The sequence below is a fragment of the Pipistrellus kuhlii genome, unplaced genomic scaffold, assembly GCF_014108245.1.
Source record: "Pipistrellus kuhlii isolate mPipKuh1 unplaced genomic scaffold, mPipKuh1.p scaffold_m20_p_3, whole genome shotgun sequence".
In the NCBI taxonomy this organism is placed as follows: domain Eukaryota; kingdom Metazoa; phylum Chordata; class Mammalia; order Chiroptera; family Vespertilionidae; genus Pipistrellus; species Pipistrellus kuhlii.
In genome coordinates, this window is record NW_023425529.1 from 144,343,999 (window position 1) to 144,360,955 (window position 16,957).

The window sequence follows — 16,957 nt, forward strand, 5'->3', positions numbered from 1 at the left end:
GTATGGAGCATATCTGGCTATGTGCCTTGACCAAGAATTGAACTGTGATCTCCTAGTTCATAGGTCAATGCTCAACCACTGAGCCACATTGAATGGGCTAAAACTATTGTTTGTAGTTCAGCTTCCGCTGGCCTATATTCAAGGTGCTAAAGAAACCATTGTAACTAATCTAGTTATTAATAACAGGAAAGGAGCAAAAGAAAAGCCAAATACAATAAGCTTGACATTTGGGCAGCTTTGCCAGGAAGCTGCAGTATTGTACTTCTCTGGGAGCCACGAGTTTATTCCTTACAGAACACTGGGGAAAGTGACTCAACAGAGAAGAGAAAGATGCATGCCCAGTAAAGCTGGGGGCCTAGTGAAGTTACTTCCTGTCAGTCATGCTTGGGATAGACTGGGGTAGGCATGGCCACTGCAAGGCTCGAAATTTGCGATATTTAATCCCCTAAGCAAAGGAATGTGCTCTCTTATGCACTTGGTGCTCTTGACTGCCCTTGGGACTTTTGTGGCGGGAGGCAGGCTCTCTTGACTTCTTTGCATTTGCCCAAGTGGCTGTGTTTGCCCACATCCCCATGGCCATGTGGACCCCACACACAATGGACTTAATGGACTATAATCAGCCTAATGCTGAACTGGACCCAACTGCAACATGGAATGGAAACTCTGGACAATGGCTCAGATTTTAGCTCTATTGAATCCCCACCTGAACTTCTTCCAGGACTGGATTAAGGGGAATGGGCCTTTGGAAAACCAGGGATGTAATTCCACACAAATAAAAATCACTCATCTTCCCATTCAAGTCTCAGAAAATTCTTTTTTCAAGATATCATAAGAATTCAACCCCCAGTATGCAAGTGGGGAAAGGGATATCCCAAATCCCCCAATAACACTGAGTTAGTCTCTCTAGGTTTACCTCAGTCTTTCTCTGACTTATATACAGGGATTCAAAGAGGACTGCAAAGGAGATGAAGCTCTTGAGAAGTTTTAGCACTTATATTGCACATAAAACATGAAATGGAGTAATGGGAATTCTGGACAAGGTAGCAGCACAAATAAAAGGGCAGATTTTAGAAATTTTAAGACAAGACAAGGGGACTGGAAAGCAGTCGATGTCCTAAAGTATAGTAATTAAGGTTGGAGGAGATCTTTTACTTTTCAAAGGAGCATAGTGCAGGCATTAGGAAAGAGCAAGTGTAATAATGAGCAAGGCTTAACTAAATGCTATTATTTACAGATTTTGACTTAATATAGTATTTCATCTACATAAGACAGCAGGTGAATCAGCTCTTGTGAAATTTCTACTTTCTTATTATATGGAATTTGGCCTTCCTTTGCCCTTCCTCTATAATTATAGCCAACTGAGATGCAAAACAAAAACATTTTCTTGTTTGATATTTGATTCTCCTCATGCAAGTTTTAAAAAAAAATTATCTAGCTCACCATTAAGTACTAATTTCCCCTTAGAAATTTAAATTAACTTCTCTCATTGTATATTTCCCATTCTCTGAGTATCCAGCTTTGTGATTAACTGAGGGAATCACTGATAAATGGGAAAGTTAGAGTGTGTTAGAGAATGTCTATCACAGTATATAGTACATGGTAAGCATTCAAATTATTTTTTCCCCAAAGACTAGTTTCATAGCAGTAAGAATAGACCTGCAAAGACACATTGTTCCTGAAAAATAGTACCAATTCCTCCTACATCTTTATTTGTAAGATTCCATCATTTTTTGTTTCCTTATCTGAACTCACACTGAGAATTTTGAGGAGAAAATTATATTAAATTATGTAGTCATCCCTAGTGTAGTTAGTTCAAAATGGAAGTGACAGATTAAAACACGTGGCCATAAACAGATCTGGGGACAGGAGTAGATCCAAAGGGATATTAAATGCACTTGTGAAAAGTCATAGCACAGTTGTGAATTATGAATCAAATTTATTTCAAACTTGTTGCAGATAAGAGTGGAACATTATAATTATAATAGCACATATGCTATCAAATCATGAAAATGAGCACCAAACTATCTATGCTCTCTGACAATGCAGTATGGTGCAAAGAGTTCCAACAGGAACATCTGCAGTCAACCTAAAATGTTTGAACTGTGAATCTACACTAATAAGAGAGAAATATGCAAATTGACCATACCTTCATGATGCCCACCAGCCAATCAGGAGTGAGTATGCAAATTAACCTATAAATATGGTGGGTTAATTTGCAAATACCAGCACTAAGTGGCCCAGAGTGGGACACTTGTGTTATCTCCATGGCGACAACACAGGCATTCTGCACCAGCTGCTCAGGGCCTCTGGCCAGAGCGAAGGTTGTGTCGGCACCCAGGGGAAGGAAGACCCATTCTTGCACAAATCTTTGTGCATTGTGCTTCTAGTATTAAATAAGAAAATCAAGAATAAAAATATTTCAATATCAAAATTTTTAAAGAAATTAGATCCACTTTTTCACATTAAAACAGTCATGCAATAAACAAATCAAAGTAGTAATTTAATACTTTGAAGGGAATTTGCTAACATACAATCCATTGGCAGGAGATATGAGTTAACATAATAAAATTAAAAACAGGAAATGATAAAAAAGTGAAAACAAAGATATGGCTGTTATAAAGATGAAGTAAAAAAAACAGAAACTGAATTTAGTTAGTGTGCAACAAGATAAAACAAAATCAGAAAGATATTAGCAAAAAAAGCAACATTATGCTACAAAAGTCAGAACAACCTAAGTTCATTAAAATAATGCCATGTTTCAAAAAGAAGCAAAACATGTTAAAAGTAAAATTGTTATTGGGTAGGTTCATATCATGACAGCAAACTGAGAACAAACATCCTTTTTCATCTTTGTGTAAATTCATTTGAGATGATAGTAATATATATGTTTTTTTTTAAATAGATTTATTTATTGTTAGTTACTTAATTAGTTATCCTCACTATTGATTCTTAGAGAGAATGAAAGGAAGGGACGGAGGTGGGGGAAATAGAGAGAGAAAAAGGAGAAAAGAGAGAGAGAAAGAAACATCCATGTGAGAGAGACACAGATTGGCTGTCTCTTGCACCCACCTGGATCAGGCTGCAGAAAAAACCTGTAACCCAGATATGCACCCTTGACCTGCAGTTGAGCATTTAATCCTTGGGCTCATAGGCCAATGCTCTACACTGAGAAACACCAGACAGAGCAGTAAAATATTTTTTAAATGTATAAATCCATAGTAATGCTGGACAGCAAGAAATAGTGCCAAAAATGCAAGAAAAAAAATTTCTGAACAATTCTTAAAGAGAGAAAGCAGACAGGACTGGACTGACAAATAGGCATGACTAGGAGAAATCCTCCAGACACAGTGCCAGGGAGGATTCCCATGGCAGCAGGAGTATTTGGAAAGCTGTTCCACCATCATAATCAGAAGAGTCCTTCAGGGCCCAAGGAAAATTAATTGAGAAAAGGCCTTTAGGAAAGGTGAGAGAATGAGCATCTTTTCTTGTCCCATTAAAAAAAAAAAATCAATACACCAACAAATCATTAAAATGAATGCTAGCTAGATATGTATAAGCAAATGAAATACATGTAATAACTTATAATTGATATTCAAAATATGCACAGTATAAAGGGGAAAGGGGAAGGGCATAGAAAAGGAAGTGAAGCCAAAATCGGTTTGGCTCAGTGGTAGAGCGTCGGTCTGGTCTGTGGACTGAAAGGTCCCAGGTTCGATTCCAGTCAAGGGCATGTACCTTGGTTGCGGGCACATCCCCAGTAGGGGGTGTGCAAGAGGCAGCTGATTGATGTTTCTCTCTCATCGACATTTCTAGCTCTCTATCTCTCTCCCTTCTTCTCTGTAAAAAAATCAATAAAATATATTTTAAAAAAAAAGAAGAAAAGGAAGTGAAATAGAAACATGCTGGCTGGTTCATTGGAAAAATTCTATCCACATGTTGATAGAAAAATCAATATAATGTAGACATCAAAGGAATATTAATATGATATATATTTTCTTCATAGTATATGAAAAGAAATAGGGTAATAATAGTTAAAATACAAGAAAAAGTCAGAAAAGAAAAACAAATTCAAAAATATATTCATTAAAAAAGTATCTCAAAGAAGGAATTGTTAACATATACAACAGCATGGATAGAAATGGAGAGCATTATACCAAGCAAAATAAGCCAGTCAGAGAAAAATACATATCACATGATCTCACTCATTTGTGGAATATAATGAACAACATAAACTGATGAACAAAAATAAAACCAGAGTCACAGAAGCATTAAATAGACAGTCCAACAGATGGCAGGTGAATGGATCCAGACGGTGGATGAGGGATGTGCTGGGGGTAGGGGGCAGGGAAAGGTCAATGGGGAAAAAAGAGATGTATGTAATACATTAAACAATAAAGAATTTAAATTAAAATAAATAAATAAATTCAAAATACATAAGTCACTGTCAAAAACTAAATAAAAGTAAATCAATAAGGCTTCTGCTAAATATAAGAGTAATTACAATAAATATCAAAAACATAAATCTCCACTCTTGTGAAAAAAATAGCATCTTGTGGAAAAAAAAAAATTCTGACTCAATTAGATAAAATATACCTAAAGTTAAAAAAATAAAGAAAAGGTGGGGGTGGATAGAAGATCCTAGTAAATCCTAACAAAATCAATTAGGCGTAAAAATAAGCTAAATAAAATGCAAAGAAAAGTAATAAAGCAGAAAAAATTGAAGTTATTTTTAAATTAAGTTAGAAATGTTCTAGAGAATAACAGACTTATAAGTGATATGTCAAGATTCACCAACTCAAATACACAGCAGGAGTTGTTATTATTGTCAACTAAGCAAATAATAATGTTAATGATGCAGGACGGATATAAATGAGTGAGAATGGTGTATTATACAAACATTTTATACCATCATGAAAACAATACAAAATGCTTCATTGATCCATATCTACCTATGACTATCAATGCTCAAATGCCTTAACTATGCAAATAAAACTTCAAAATACATGAAGCAAAAATTTATAAAAACTTAAGGAAGACCTGAAAAGTCCAGTGTGGTGTTAAGCAGAACAGATAGCTACTAGAGTAGGGTGGGGGGAGATGGGGGAGAAAGAAGGGGAAGTTTACCTCACTTACTGAACAAATAAGTCAACTGCCTTAGGATTTACCAAACAAGATGACCAGATGTATGTACAAACATTCTGAGATAAGCCACAGCAATATACAAGGGGATTTTGAAACCTAGTCTACTACCCAAGATACCCAGCAAGGAAGCTTTGAAACCTAGAGGGGAAAGTGTATAAAATCCCTTAAATCCCCATCAGATGGGCACTCAGACTAGCTGAGTTGCCGGCTTGTGCTTTACACTAAGTGCATTCTTGATAAATTTGTTTGTTTTGCTTCCTTCAGTGCTGCTTTCTCTACTTTAATTCTTTCTCCGGAGATTTAGAAGAACTGAGGAGGAGAGAGTGCCCCCAGTGTGCTCTCCGGTAACAGCAGGAGGAAGTGTGATGTTCTGGTAGCCATGGAAAGGACCCCTATTAAGATAGAAGTGATCAACTATGTAAGCATTTGTAAGGTGTGGGCTGGGGATTTAGATATTAGCAGCATGAAGGTCATTAGTATCCTTGACAAAAGCTATTTTGGGGAAGAATGGAGATAAAAGCTCCATGAGATTGAGCTTAAAAGAAAATGAAAGCAGAATTGAAGACAGATAGCACAGAAAACTTCCAAGGAGTTTTGCAAAAGGAAGAAAATCAAATGGGTGATATCCAGAGGAAAATTGTCAGTAAAGGACTGCTGGGATGGGGTGGGGGACAATAAGCAATAATAGGATTGGGGTGAATATAAGCAATATCTTTTATTTTGTTCCAATATTTTGCAATAGAAATATATCCATGTATTACTTTTATAATTTAAAAATTATTATTAAACATTGAGTTTTTTGTTCCTGCTTTTATTTTATTATTATTATTATTATTATTTTTAAATTATTGGAGAAATAGCTTGTTCATATGCTGGTGGAAATAATGCAGAGGGGAGAAATTTAACAATATGGAAGGCAGGGAAGAAAATTGCTAGAACAATCATTTTAAGTAAGTGAGACAAAACAGATTGTGGTACACATGAGATGGTGAGAATACACTGAAGTTCTCTGATTGCTCCATCTGTTCAATGAAATAGAAGGAAGATTATCAACTGAGAGTAAATATGGGAAAGACATGTTGAAGACTTGAGGAGACGGAAATAAATACTATATAATAAAAACCCAGTGACTGAAGTGGTAGAATGACCAGGACTAGAGATCAGAACCACCATGGTCCCTCACTTCTGCTGGCCCCACCGCCCCCCCCCCCCGGGACACCTATCCCAAATTGGGGGTGTAGCCGGCCTACAAACTACCCCAGGCCCCTCTTCATGGCTAGCCTCACACCCTAGCACCCCCCAATCCAGGCTCCCATCAGGGCAGGCTGGCCGACCCCCAGCCATGCACTGGGCCTCTATTCTATCTAATAAAAGAATAATATGGAAATTGACTATCACTCCAAGACACAAGATAGCTGCCCCCATGTGGACCCAAGATGGCTGCCACAAGATGACCTGCAGAGGTGGACAGTTGTGGGCAGTTAGGGATGACCAGGCCAGCAGAGGAGGGCAGTTGGGGGAGACCAGACTAGTTGGGGTGGGAACCCAGGCCCTCAGGAAAGGGCAGTTTGGGGGGAACAGGCCAGCAAGGGAGGAAAGTTGGGGGAGAGGCAGGCTTACAGAAGAGTACAGTTAGGAGTGACCAGTCTAGCAGGAGATGGCAATTAAGATTAACCGGGCCAGCAGGGGAGGGCAATTGGGGGCAACCAGGCCTTCAGGGGAGAACAGTTAGGGGCAGCCAGACCAACAGGGAAGTTAGGGGTGACCAGGCCTGCAGGGGAGGGCAGTTAAGGATAATCGGGCTGGCTGGAGAGCAGTTAGGCATCAATCAGGCTGGCAGGGTAGTGGTTAAGGGATAATGAAGCTGGCAGGCAGAAGTGATTATAGGCAAGCTGGCAGAGGCAGGTGAGGGATTTGGAGCCAGCAATCTGGATTGTGAGAGGGATGTCCAACCACCAGTTTAGGGATGGACATCCTAAAGGCATCACAGCTTGGAGAGGGTGCAGGCTGGGCTGAGGGACAAACCCCCCCCCCCCTGCATGAATTTCATGCACCGAACCTCTAGTCCTATATATAATAATAAAAGGGAAATATGCAAATTGACCCTAATGGTGGAATGATCATAACAATCACTAAGCCAATCACTATATGACACACTGATCACCTCTCTGTCCTTTTCTCTGGCTGGCAGGCTTCAATCACCCAATGGAGAACAGAGAACCAAGGGGGGGGGGGTGGGGGGGGAAGCAGATGGTGCCAGGCGAAGGCCCCTGCTGCAACAGACACCCCACACACAGAGGTGGGGGTGGGGCCAGGTGGGAACAGCTGACCTCTTGTTCCCTTCCCCTGGCCTTCGGCTCCAATCTCCTGATGGGGAATGGGGAACTGGGGTTGGGTGGTGGTGGTGGGGGGTGGAGCTGGTTGCGGGTAGCCAGGGAAGATGGCCCTGATCACAGGCCATGCCTAGGGACTGTACCAACATATGAGTTTTGTGCGCTGGGCCTTTAGTAATAATTATCTTCATGTTTTTAAGAGTATTCTGAAAAGTATAAATTAACCTAACTAGTCATTGTTAAGGGCCCATTAGAGGTGAGTGATTATGAATTTAAAGTGAGGTGACCAAATTGGTTGTGGGTTTTCCTGGGAGCTGCATTTAGTTACAAAAGGATAGCAATGGAATAGGCAGAGGATTGGACTTCACCAAAGGAGAATGGCAATGAGAGTGGCACAATAGAATTGCAACAAATGGTCGCTATTATGGACCATGAAATGAACACTGGGTAGGGAAAGGAGGTGAGCATGACTCTGTGAATATATTTAAAAGCATTGTATTTTGTACTTTAAATGACTAATTGGATGCAATGTGAGTTATACCTCCATAAGTTGTTACCAAAAACATTGAGAGAGAAAGTGGAAAGGAAAAGAAGAGGATAGAAACAAGAAATGCATTCCTGGTGAAGCAGAACAGGACAGTGAAAGAGGAACTATGCCACCAAGCCCAGGAACTATGTTAAAATTAAATTTCAGTAACATTTCCTCAAATGTGTCCTCATTTTTTTCCCTAATGATGACTTCTAAATGTAAAAGGTTGTAAATATTTTATTAATTCAGATCCTATGTATAATGGCTATTTCTATACTTGGGGCCAGGATCACTATTTTTATCATAATAAGACTTTACCAATAAAAAATATTTTAGATGCTAAAAAGACTGACCAAAGATTCCAGAGGATAGGTGAAATATCATTAAGAGCTTGGTAGTTTGCAAAGATGAGTTTAAGAAAAATATAATTTGTGTGTCCTTCTTGTTTAATCTGTGTGGAAACCCTATCTCAATGGGTTCCAGGTTTCCCTGTGCAGGGATGTCTAGAATAATGTTGGAGATCTTGTGCCCCATCCCTACCATTGTGCCTTCCTAAGGCAAAAGTGATTTACTTAACTGTAAAATTTAGAGAAGTAGGCTGGTAGGGTTAGCCCTGCCCTCCACTTCCTTCTATAGGGAAATCCACCTACCCCAGGAAGAAAAAGTCCTATCTTTTTCATAATGCCATAATTGTATAGGGTAGGACCCTGCCGAGTAAGAAGCCTGAAATAGTTCAGTGGTCTCCATTTCTGGACAGCACAACTGTATTTTGCACAGGTCATAGATAAAAAGAACTGGATATTGAGCCTGCACTGTGGCTTTACAGCCTGTCATTCTAGGGATTAGACTACATACATCTGTGAGGTTGTTTCAGGAAACTGGAATGACTGCTCCCCATTGATAAAGTAAACAAGGAAGAAACCTCACCTCCTTGTGTGACAATGTAAGGAGACTAAGAGTGAACTGGGGTGTAATTAGTTGCATTTGTTTTTGTTTTAGTTTTCATCTGGATGTCACCCTGCTTCAGCACTCCTTACCACACCAGGAGAGATGTCTGTTTCAATGTATTTTATACTTCAGGTTGCAGGGAAATAGAAATTGAATACATGTAATAGGTCAGTTTCAGAGAGTGGATCAAGAGAGATCAAGGGTCAGAATATAACAGAAGATTTGGAGTCAGACAATCAATGAAACTTTATTGAGTACTCTAAGGTATTTAATCTATATTATATACTAAAAGTCAATATGAAACAAGAGGAACAAGGGGCTTTATGGGAAAGGAGGCAAGCCATCTGAGAATAGAGCCACGGAAGGTCAGTGAAAGAAGAAGAAGGAAGGAAACGCTTGTATTCAGAATGAGACCTTGGATAACTGAGGGATATAGATTTTACCCTGAGACTCAAAGGAAGACAGCTTTAAAAATTAATCAGAAAACAGACAATCAATGCCCCTGTTTTAACCCACCACAGTTAAATAACATTCTGAAACTGATTCAGCTATATTCAGAGAAGAGGAAAGAAAGCAAACAGAGCTGATCATAAAGAATTTAGAAAAGTGAAATTATTTTATTATGGAAGAGTATGTGATTTTTTAAATCCTTTCTAATGAATTTGTCCATCAATATTTCAAATAGGATAAAATAATATTTTTTTTCTATAATATCTGCAAGGTTGAACAAAACTTTAAAGAGTGAATTAGGTTGATTTTCCTTATGAGAATCTAATATTTTAGAGGTGATAAGTATTTGGTTGTAAACTATTGAAAGGAGTTTTTAGGGGTAAAATGGGCAGGTTTAGGAAATTTTAGCAATTAAGGGGTCCATGGAAGAAGCACAGGGCTACAGAGCTGCAGAAGGTACACATTTACAGAATAAATGGAAGGAAGCCACTCATTCAGAGAGGGAAGAGGAAAGCCCAAAGGGAATAGGAGAACTATAAGGGAGAAGAAGAGAAGAACCACATGTACCTCACCTGAGGTTTGAGCTCTGAAGTTGCTATAGTGACCAAATCAGAGGTGATAGTAACCAATCAGAGGGGATGTCAGGGCACAAAGAACTGCAGCCTTTAAAAAACGGGGAAAATAAAGGGACTTAGTGGGACTTTCTCACCCTCCCCATGTGGGACTCTGAGCTTGTTTCTCAATAGATTTCTATATCTTACTATACCACCTTCTTCCGTGGTTTAATTCTTTTGCTCCACCTAGGCAGAACCCAGGAACCATCCTGCAGGGGAACACCTCTGTTCCAGTCCAATTTTCCTGTTTCACTGTTTCCCCACCATAGGGAGTGCAATTCAAACTAGCAATAAATCCATTCACACAGATCAAAGAAAGAAGAGAGAGAAGATAAGAGAAGAAGAGAAGATAAGATGCCAAAACCGGTTTGGCTCAGTGGACAGAGCATCAGCCTGCGGACTGAAGGGTCCCAGGTTGGATCCCCGTCAAGGGCATGTACTTTGGTTGCGGGCGCATCCCCAGTGAAAAGTGTGCAGAAGGCAGCTGATCGATGTTTGTCTCTCATTGTTGTTTCTAACTCTGTCTCTCTCTCTTTCTCTCTATAAAAAATCAATAAAATATATATTTTTTTAAAAAAGAGAGAAAGAAGAGAAGCGAAGCAAAGCGAAGCAAAGAAAAGAAAAGAGAAGAGAGAAGAAAAAGAAACATCTACACCAGCAATAAAAACAAATATATCTCATTTTATATTTAAGGGGTTTAACACTAATAAAGTTTAGATCACACTCCCTGAAATATATGAGCATGCTGCATAAGACATGTAGCAAGGAAATAACCAAACAGTATGCCTAATTTGCTTCCTTGTACAACTAATCAGGTGGAACGGTGTAGAATAAAAAAAAATTAAAAAAAAAATGTATCTGCCACTTGCCTTCCATCAAACACAATATAGATTAAATGTTGTTGTTGTTGTTTTTGTTTTTGTGAACTTTCAATGAAAGATTAATTTAAATTATATTAAATTCCTATGCAAATGGGACTTGAATCAGCCAATTCATTGATATCATATCTGAGGTAGAAAAAGAAATACACCACCTAAATTTTATTTCTCATGCTTAGAGTTCTGCAATATTACGGAATGCAAATTTTCAATTATTACACAAATTAACAGACCGTCTTATTACTTGATATAATGTTTGTTGTTAGCCAATGTAAATACTTGCAAAAACTTTGCATATGCACAATTTCTTTCTCTTGTTGGCATTAACAAGAAAAATCTCTTTATAAAGTTCCTTTCCATTTACAATTGTAAATTAGTCCTGAGAGTTTTTCCTCATTACGTGTGAATTTTTAAGCATACAAAATGAATGCAGCATCACTTTTTGTTCTTGGGAGTGATGTGCTTTGTGATGAATACTTATTACCATAAATCTTTCTAAAAGAGCTCCTAATAGCATCCAATAACTCGTAACATCAGTGAGTAAAATTTAAAGGGTACTCTTTTATATCTGTAGCTAGCATCATCAATTTTCACAAGGACAATGTGAAACAAAAGCATGTAAAAACCAATATCCATGCCATCAGGAATGCAAAAAAAAAATTTTCTACTGTTTTTCTCCTGAACACAATTCCACAATGCCCTTTGTTTTGGTTGTCTGTTAGTCCCCACCCCTTCCCAATCTCTGTAGAGCCTGCTGCTCAGTAATTATTTCCCTTTGCCTTGGTAAAATAAATGGCACCGGGTAAAATTAGAATGCACATTTGTCTCTATTCAAACCCAGCTTTTTTCCATATCGTGTCTTTTTATGGTTAACTCAATTTCTCTTAAATGGAGAGGCGTGCTTTTGGTTCCTTCTACAAATAGACATGGGAGTATTTACATAAATATATAGTACAGATGTCTACAGCTGACCAATTCAGAAGAACCACATCACAGGAGATTTGTCATTTCTTTCATATAAGTAATTTCTACCTTTAAATAGAAACCAAATTTGAGAGATTATCATTTCTGATGTCATCCCTTTTAAATATACTGGAAAATATATATTAATTAAAGTTAATATAGATATATTGTCTTATGCTTAATATGTATTTTCAGGATAATCTTTATTTACATTATTAAATAATGCAATTGCCCCTAAACATTTTATACAGAAAACTGAAATATAATTAAGTATTACTGATAGTATTTTCTTATCTATGATAAAGTATAAAATAAATAAGCTGAATATTTAAAAAATACAATATAAATAGAATATATAAAAACTATGTATGCTTATATATGCACATATATACTAATTCAAATTTTAGAAATTATATAGTGCATGTGTTTATTTTATTTTTTAAACATATTTTTATTGATTTCATAGAGGAAAGAAGAGGGAGAGAGAGACAACAGAAATATCAATTATGTGAAAGAATCTTTGATCGGTTGCCTCCTGCACACCCCACACTGAGGATGGAGCCTGCAACCCTGGCATATGCCCTGATTGGGAATAGAACCATAACCTTCTGTTCATAGTTTGATGCTCAATCATTGAGCAACACAGGCTGGACTACATATGTACTTTTTTAAATAGTTCAATTCATTTATTGTTTTTGATGCATTAATAAAGGTATAATACTAATTTAGTTCATTGAAGCTATTGTGATGTTATAAAACCAAATTTCCCAATGACATTTTCAGCAATATCAGCAGTGCTAATTATGTAGTGTGATAGGAAAAAAAAAAATAGAAACAGTAAAAAACATAGAAAAAATTTAGGTTTGAAATATTAGAAATAAGTTATAAAGTACTATACTGATAATACACTACTGTGGTAATAAGTACTCATTTTTAAGCAGGTGATTGTCAATATTATTAAGTTCCTGCTCTTGGACATTTATATACTGAGGATATATAAATTCAGTAAGAATTTCTGTGGGTCAAAATGGAAACTTGATCTAAAATTGCAGAGCCAAGGAATAAGAATAGAGGAATTGCACTGGTACCACTGCTTCTTTATTCTCATGAATAGTTGAGAAATAAATAGCCTTGGTTGGATTTTCAATGTACAATTCAACGTAAGTTTCCTACTAACCGTTCTCAAATATTTTCATGTAATTGTGTATAATGGCTGAAGAGAGTAGGCACTTCTCTAGGGCTTGGGGAAATGGAGACCAAGGAAACCCAAGAAGCCAGTATTTCTGTGAAACCTTTAATTTATTTAAAATTTTATGTAATTCTGTATTTATAACATTTTTCATTACCTAAGGTAATATTTAAAATTTTTAATTAATGCTTTAATATCCCCCCAATGTCACTATTGATTCTACATAAAGATAAACCTATGAAAGTTCCTATGTGAGAGATATGATCTAAATATTTACTTCCAAATATCCCAAAATCTTGAAGTTCAAGGTTCCCAAAGCTTATTAATTCATTGTGCTTTCCTTATTATGACATCAAAATGACTTAGTGAAAATCTCTATTTGCAGAATAAGGAATAGACCTGAAGATTTTCTGGGAAAATTTTATAGTTGTGTTGAATAAGTTGTTTGGATTATGTGGACTATTATTGTGAATTACTTGATTAAAGTCTGGGAGCCCTTAGGGCATGTCCTACTGATGGCTAAGGCCCACACAGTCTGGCCTCCCTCTGTGGGATTCGACCAGACCAATCAGGGGAAGATGCCGCCCCTATCACCCCACCACCACTACTGCCTCTGGCCTCCCTCTGTGGGAGGCGACTGGGCTGATCAGGGGAAGGCACTACCCCCATTACACTGCCACTGCTGCTGACACTGCCAGCCATGGCAGCCTGCCCTCGGCCCTGGCAGCCACTGTGGCTTTGTCCTGAAGGACATCCAAAAGAAATCTGGTCTAATTACCATATTACCCTTTTATTAGTACAGCTATTTACAGATGTTACCTATAGACTCATTTGCAATATACCTAACTTAAAGTAAAACTAAGCCTTTTTTTAAAATATTATCAGATTTGAGTTAATCTTCATTGTATTATGAAAACACTTGAGGAGGAAGAGCAGATTATAAAACCTACCATATTTTTCGGACCATAAGACGCTCCGGACCATAAGACGCACCAGTTTTTAGAGAAGGGAAATGAAGAAAAAAAGATTCTGAAACAAATAGTGTCCTAAAATATTTTATGTGCTTTAAAACCCAACATCACAGTCATAAACACATGTAATCAACCCTGTAAAGTAAACAGCAGCATTTAGAACCATTTTAGAGCCGGGCAAGCACACAGAGACCACACAGAGCAGGGCAAGTAAAAAACTTTTTTTTTTAAAGTATATGTGTAGGCTATATTTGGACCATAAGATGCAGGGACTTTTCCCCCCCACTTCTGGGGGGGAAAAAGTGCGTCTTATGGTCTGAAAAATACGGTAATTTTTTTTCTTTTTTGTTATATACTAGAGGCCCAGTGCATGGTGGGGTCCGGCTGGCTGGCCCTGATCAGGGCTGATAGGGCCCGGCTGGCAGGGGGAAGGGGTTGCAGAAGGTTGGCTGTTTGGCCCCACCCCAATTGGGGCGGGGGGGGGGGGGGGTGCGATCAGAGGCTGGCTGAAGGGAGGGGCCATGGGTAGTTGGCCAGCAGGCCCTGCTCCAGGTGAACTCCCAATTGAACTCCCGGGTAAGAGGACAATTTGCATATTAGTCTTTTGTTATATAGGATTAGTTGCCATTATATTTACCTTTTTATAGGTCTAATATGTGCTAATAAAATATAGTCTTATGTTGTTTTATTAAAAACACTAGTCTGTGGCAGATGATAACATCAAGATAACATCAAGCTTTGCTAGTATTCATATATAAACATTTTTATTCCTTTAAAAATAAGAAAATGCAGATTTCTTACATGGTTTTGTCAAATTCTGCATTAAGAATGTTAATAGAGTTCCTAAATTTATCCATAATTTTTTAAATGTTCTGATAATTATTCTGCCTAATAGATTTAAATGAATTATACTGTTTAATCTCCTCTGTATTTAAAATAATAGACTATTTCACCACAGTATAATTTTAATTTTTATTACATCTTCTTTCATTGAAATAAATGTACAATGGGCTATAAACAACCCTTTTAAAAAAGGATATGTCTTCTATCTTGTCAGCTTTACATTTCCTGGAAAACAGGAAAGCCATACTCATTTATGCAGTCAGTCAGTGAATACCTCATGCCTCTTGGGTAGGTCCTAGAAAAAGATTAGGTAGGGGTGGGGCTGGGGGTGGGGGAAGAGATCAAGCAAAGAATTTGTATGCATCTATGCATAAACCATATACACAGACAATAGTGTGGTAAAGGCCTGGGGAGCAGAGGGGTCAATGGAAAAATTAGGTGCCATATGTAATACTTTCAACAATAAATATTTAAATATATATGTAAATATATATATATATATATATATATACATATTAAAAATAAATAAATAAAAAAGAAAAAATGCCCTCAAGAGAAATCCTGTTTATTAGAGAAAAGAAGCAAATGCCAGACATCAAAGTTACTAATTCATTCTTGTTACTCTTGTACACATCTTACAAGAGATGGCACTAAACCGAGTCTCAGAGAAAAGCTGTCCCATCCCCCGCTCCAGTGCTTGGTTCCTCACCACTGTTGTATACAGCAGACAGTGCTCAGATAAGAAGAAGGGCATTTAGACAGAGGAAATGCAACCTGTTGTCTGTAAAAGTTCAAGGAAATGCATTGGCATTTGGAGAGATGGGGCAAATGGCTTATTATTTTCATTTTAGAGAAGTTTCTCTAGCAACCCCACTGGAAGTGGAGATCCATGCAAAGCCTGTTATATTCCAAGCAGAAATTATAGGGACCTGAATAAAGTGAGTTGCAATGTAGAGGAGGTAATAATGAGAATATATTCTAGAATGTGATTAAATGACCCACTGATGTGGAGATGGGAGAAAAAGAAGAATCTAGAATAAGCATATGAATTTGGCTGGGATAATTGGTCAAATAGTGGTTCTCTTCACAGAGCTGGGACAAAAACAGATTGAGGGTCTTATAAGAAGGTAAAAGATGAGTTTTATTTTGATCATGTTGAACTTGAAATATTTGTGAAATATTCAAGGGAGAAGTCCAACAAAAGGCTGGAGGTACTGTCAATTTGGAAAGAAAAAGGTAGCATGACAAGACACAGCTAGTAGTGATAATAGTGATAATTGTAGTCAGTGATGGACCTTAAATGATACAACAGACATCAAAAGAGAAAAAAAAAAGTGAGCAAAATGGCAGAACCTTATATGACACCATGTTTAAGGACTTGGTGAGGAAAGAAACAGCTGTGAAAGAGAATGATATAAATAGAAGCTCTTTTTTTCCACCCACTAGACACTGGTTTTCCAAACAAATGAATATTGTCAGCTGCATGGAATTTCCTTGGAAAGATGTCCATACATTTCAGTGATGCTGTCATTGCTTAGAGCACTTTCTTAGGTTCTCTTCCATCTTACCTCTGGATTGACAGTATTTTATTTTCAATATTGTCAATGGTGGCAAAGTTTTATTCTTTATAATAAATGCATTTCTTCAGAAGGAGCTCAGACATCAACAAGATGCAACTACCTAGTAATGATCCTCATTCTTCTTCAAATGCATTGTGCAGGTAGATTTCTTTTAATAGAGTTACACATATGTTGATATATAGGCGATTTGATATGTATGCAATTTTGTTGTGTTGACAGCAAACTTCAAAACTTCTTATGTCAAATTTGCTGAAGGTGTTAACATCATAAATATTTTTATGCTTAAAAATGTCAAATTTTGTGCCAAAAAAAGAGCAATTGGGGGAAGTTTTAATTCATTATTTTATTTTGAAGAAAAGTGCTGCTGAAAGTTATCGTATAATTCGGGAAGCTTATGGTGAACATGGCCCATCTCAAAATACTTGTGAACACTGGTTTAAATGCTTTAAAAGTGATAACTTCATGTGAAAGACAAAGAACATCCAGGTCAAGCAAAAAAGTTTGAAGACCAACAATT

General features: G+C 37.4%; 1 long non-coding RNA gene across 1 annotated transcript; it reads left to right on the plus strand.

Annotated features, from left to right (window-relative positions):
• Nucleotides 1-12,521: 12,521 nt before the first annotated feature.
• LOC118729795 lies at nt 12,522-16,806 on the plus strand. The gene is made up of 3 exons (XR_004991269.1): nt 12,522-12,532; nt 16,065-16,071; nt 16,601-16,806. It is a non-coding gene; the product is annotated as an uncharacterized LOC118729795 (long non-coding RNA).
• The last annotated feature ends 151 nt before the right edge of the window (nt 16,807-16,957 follow it).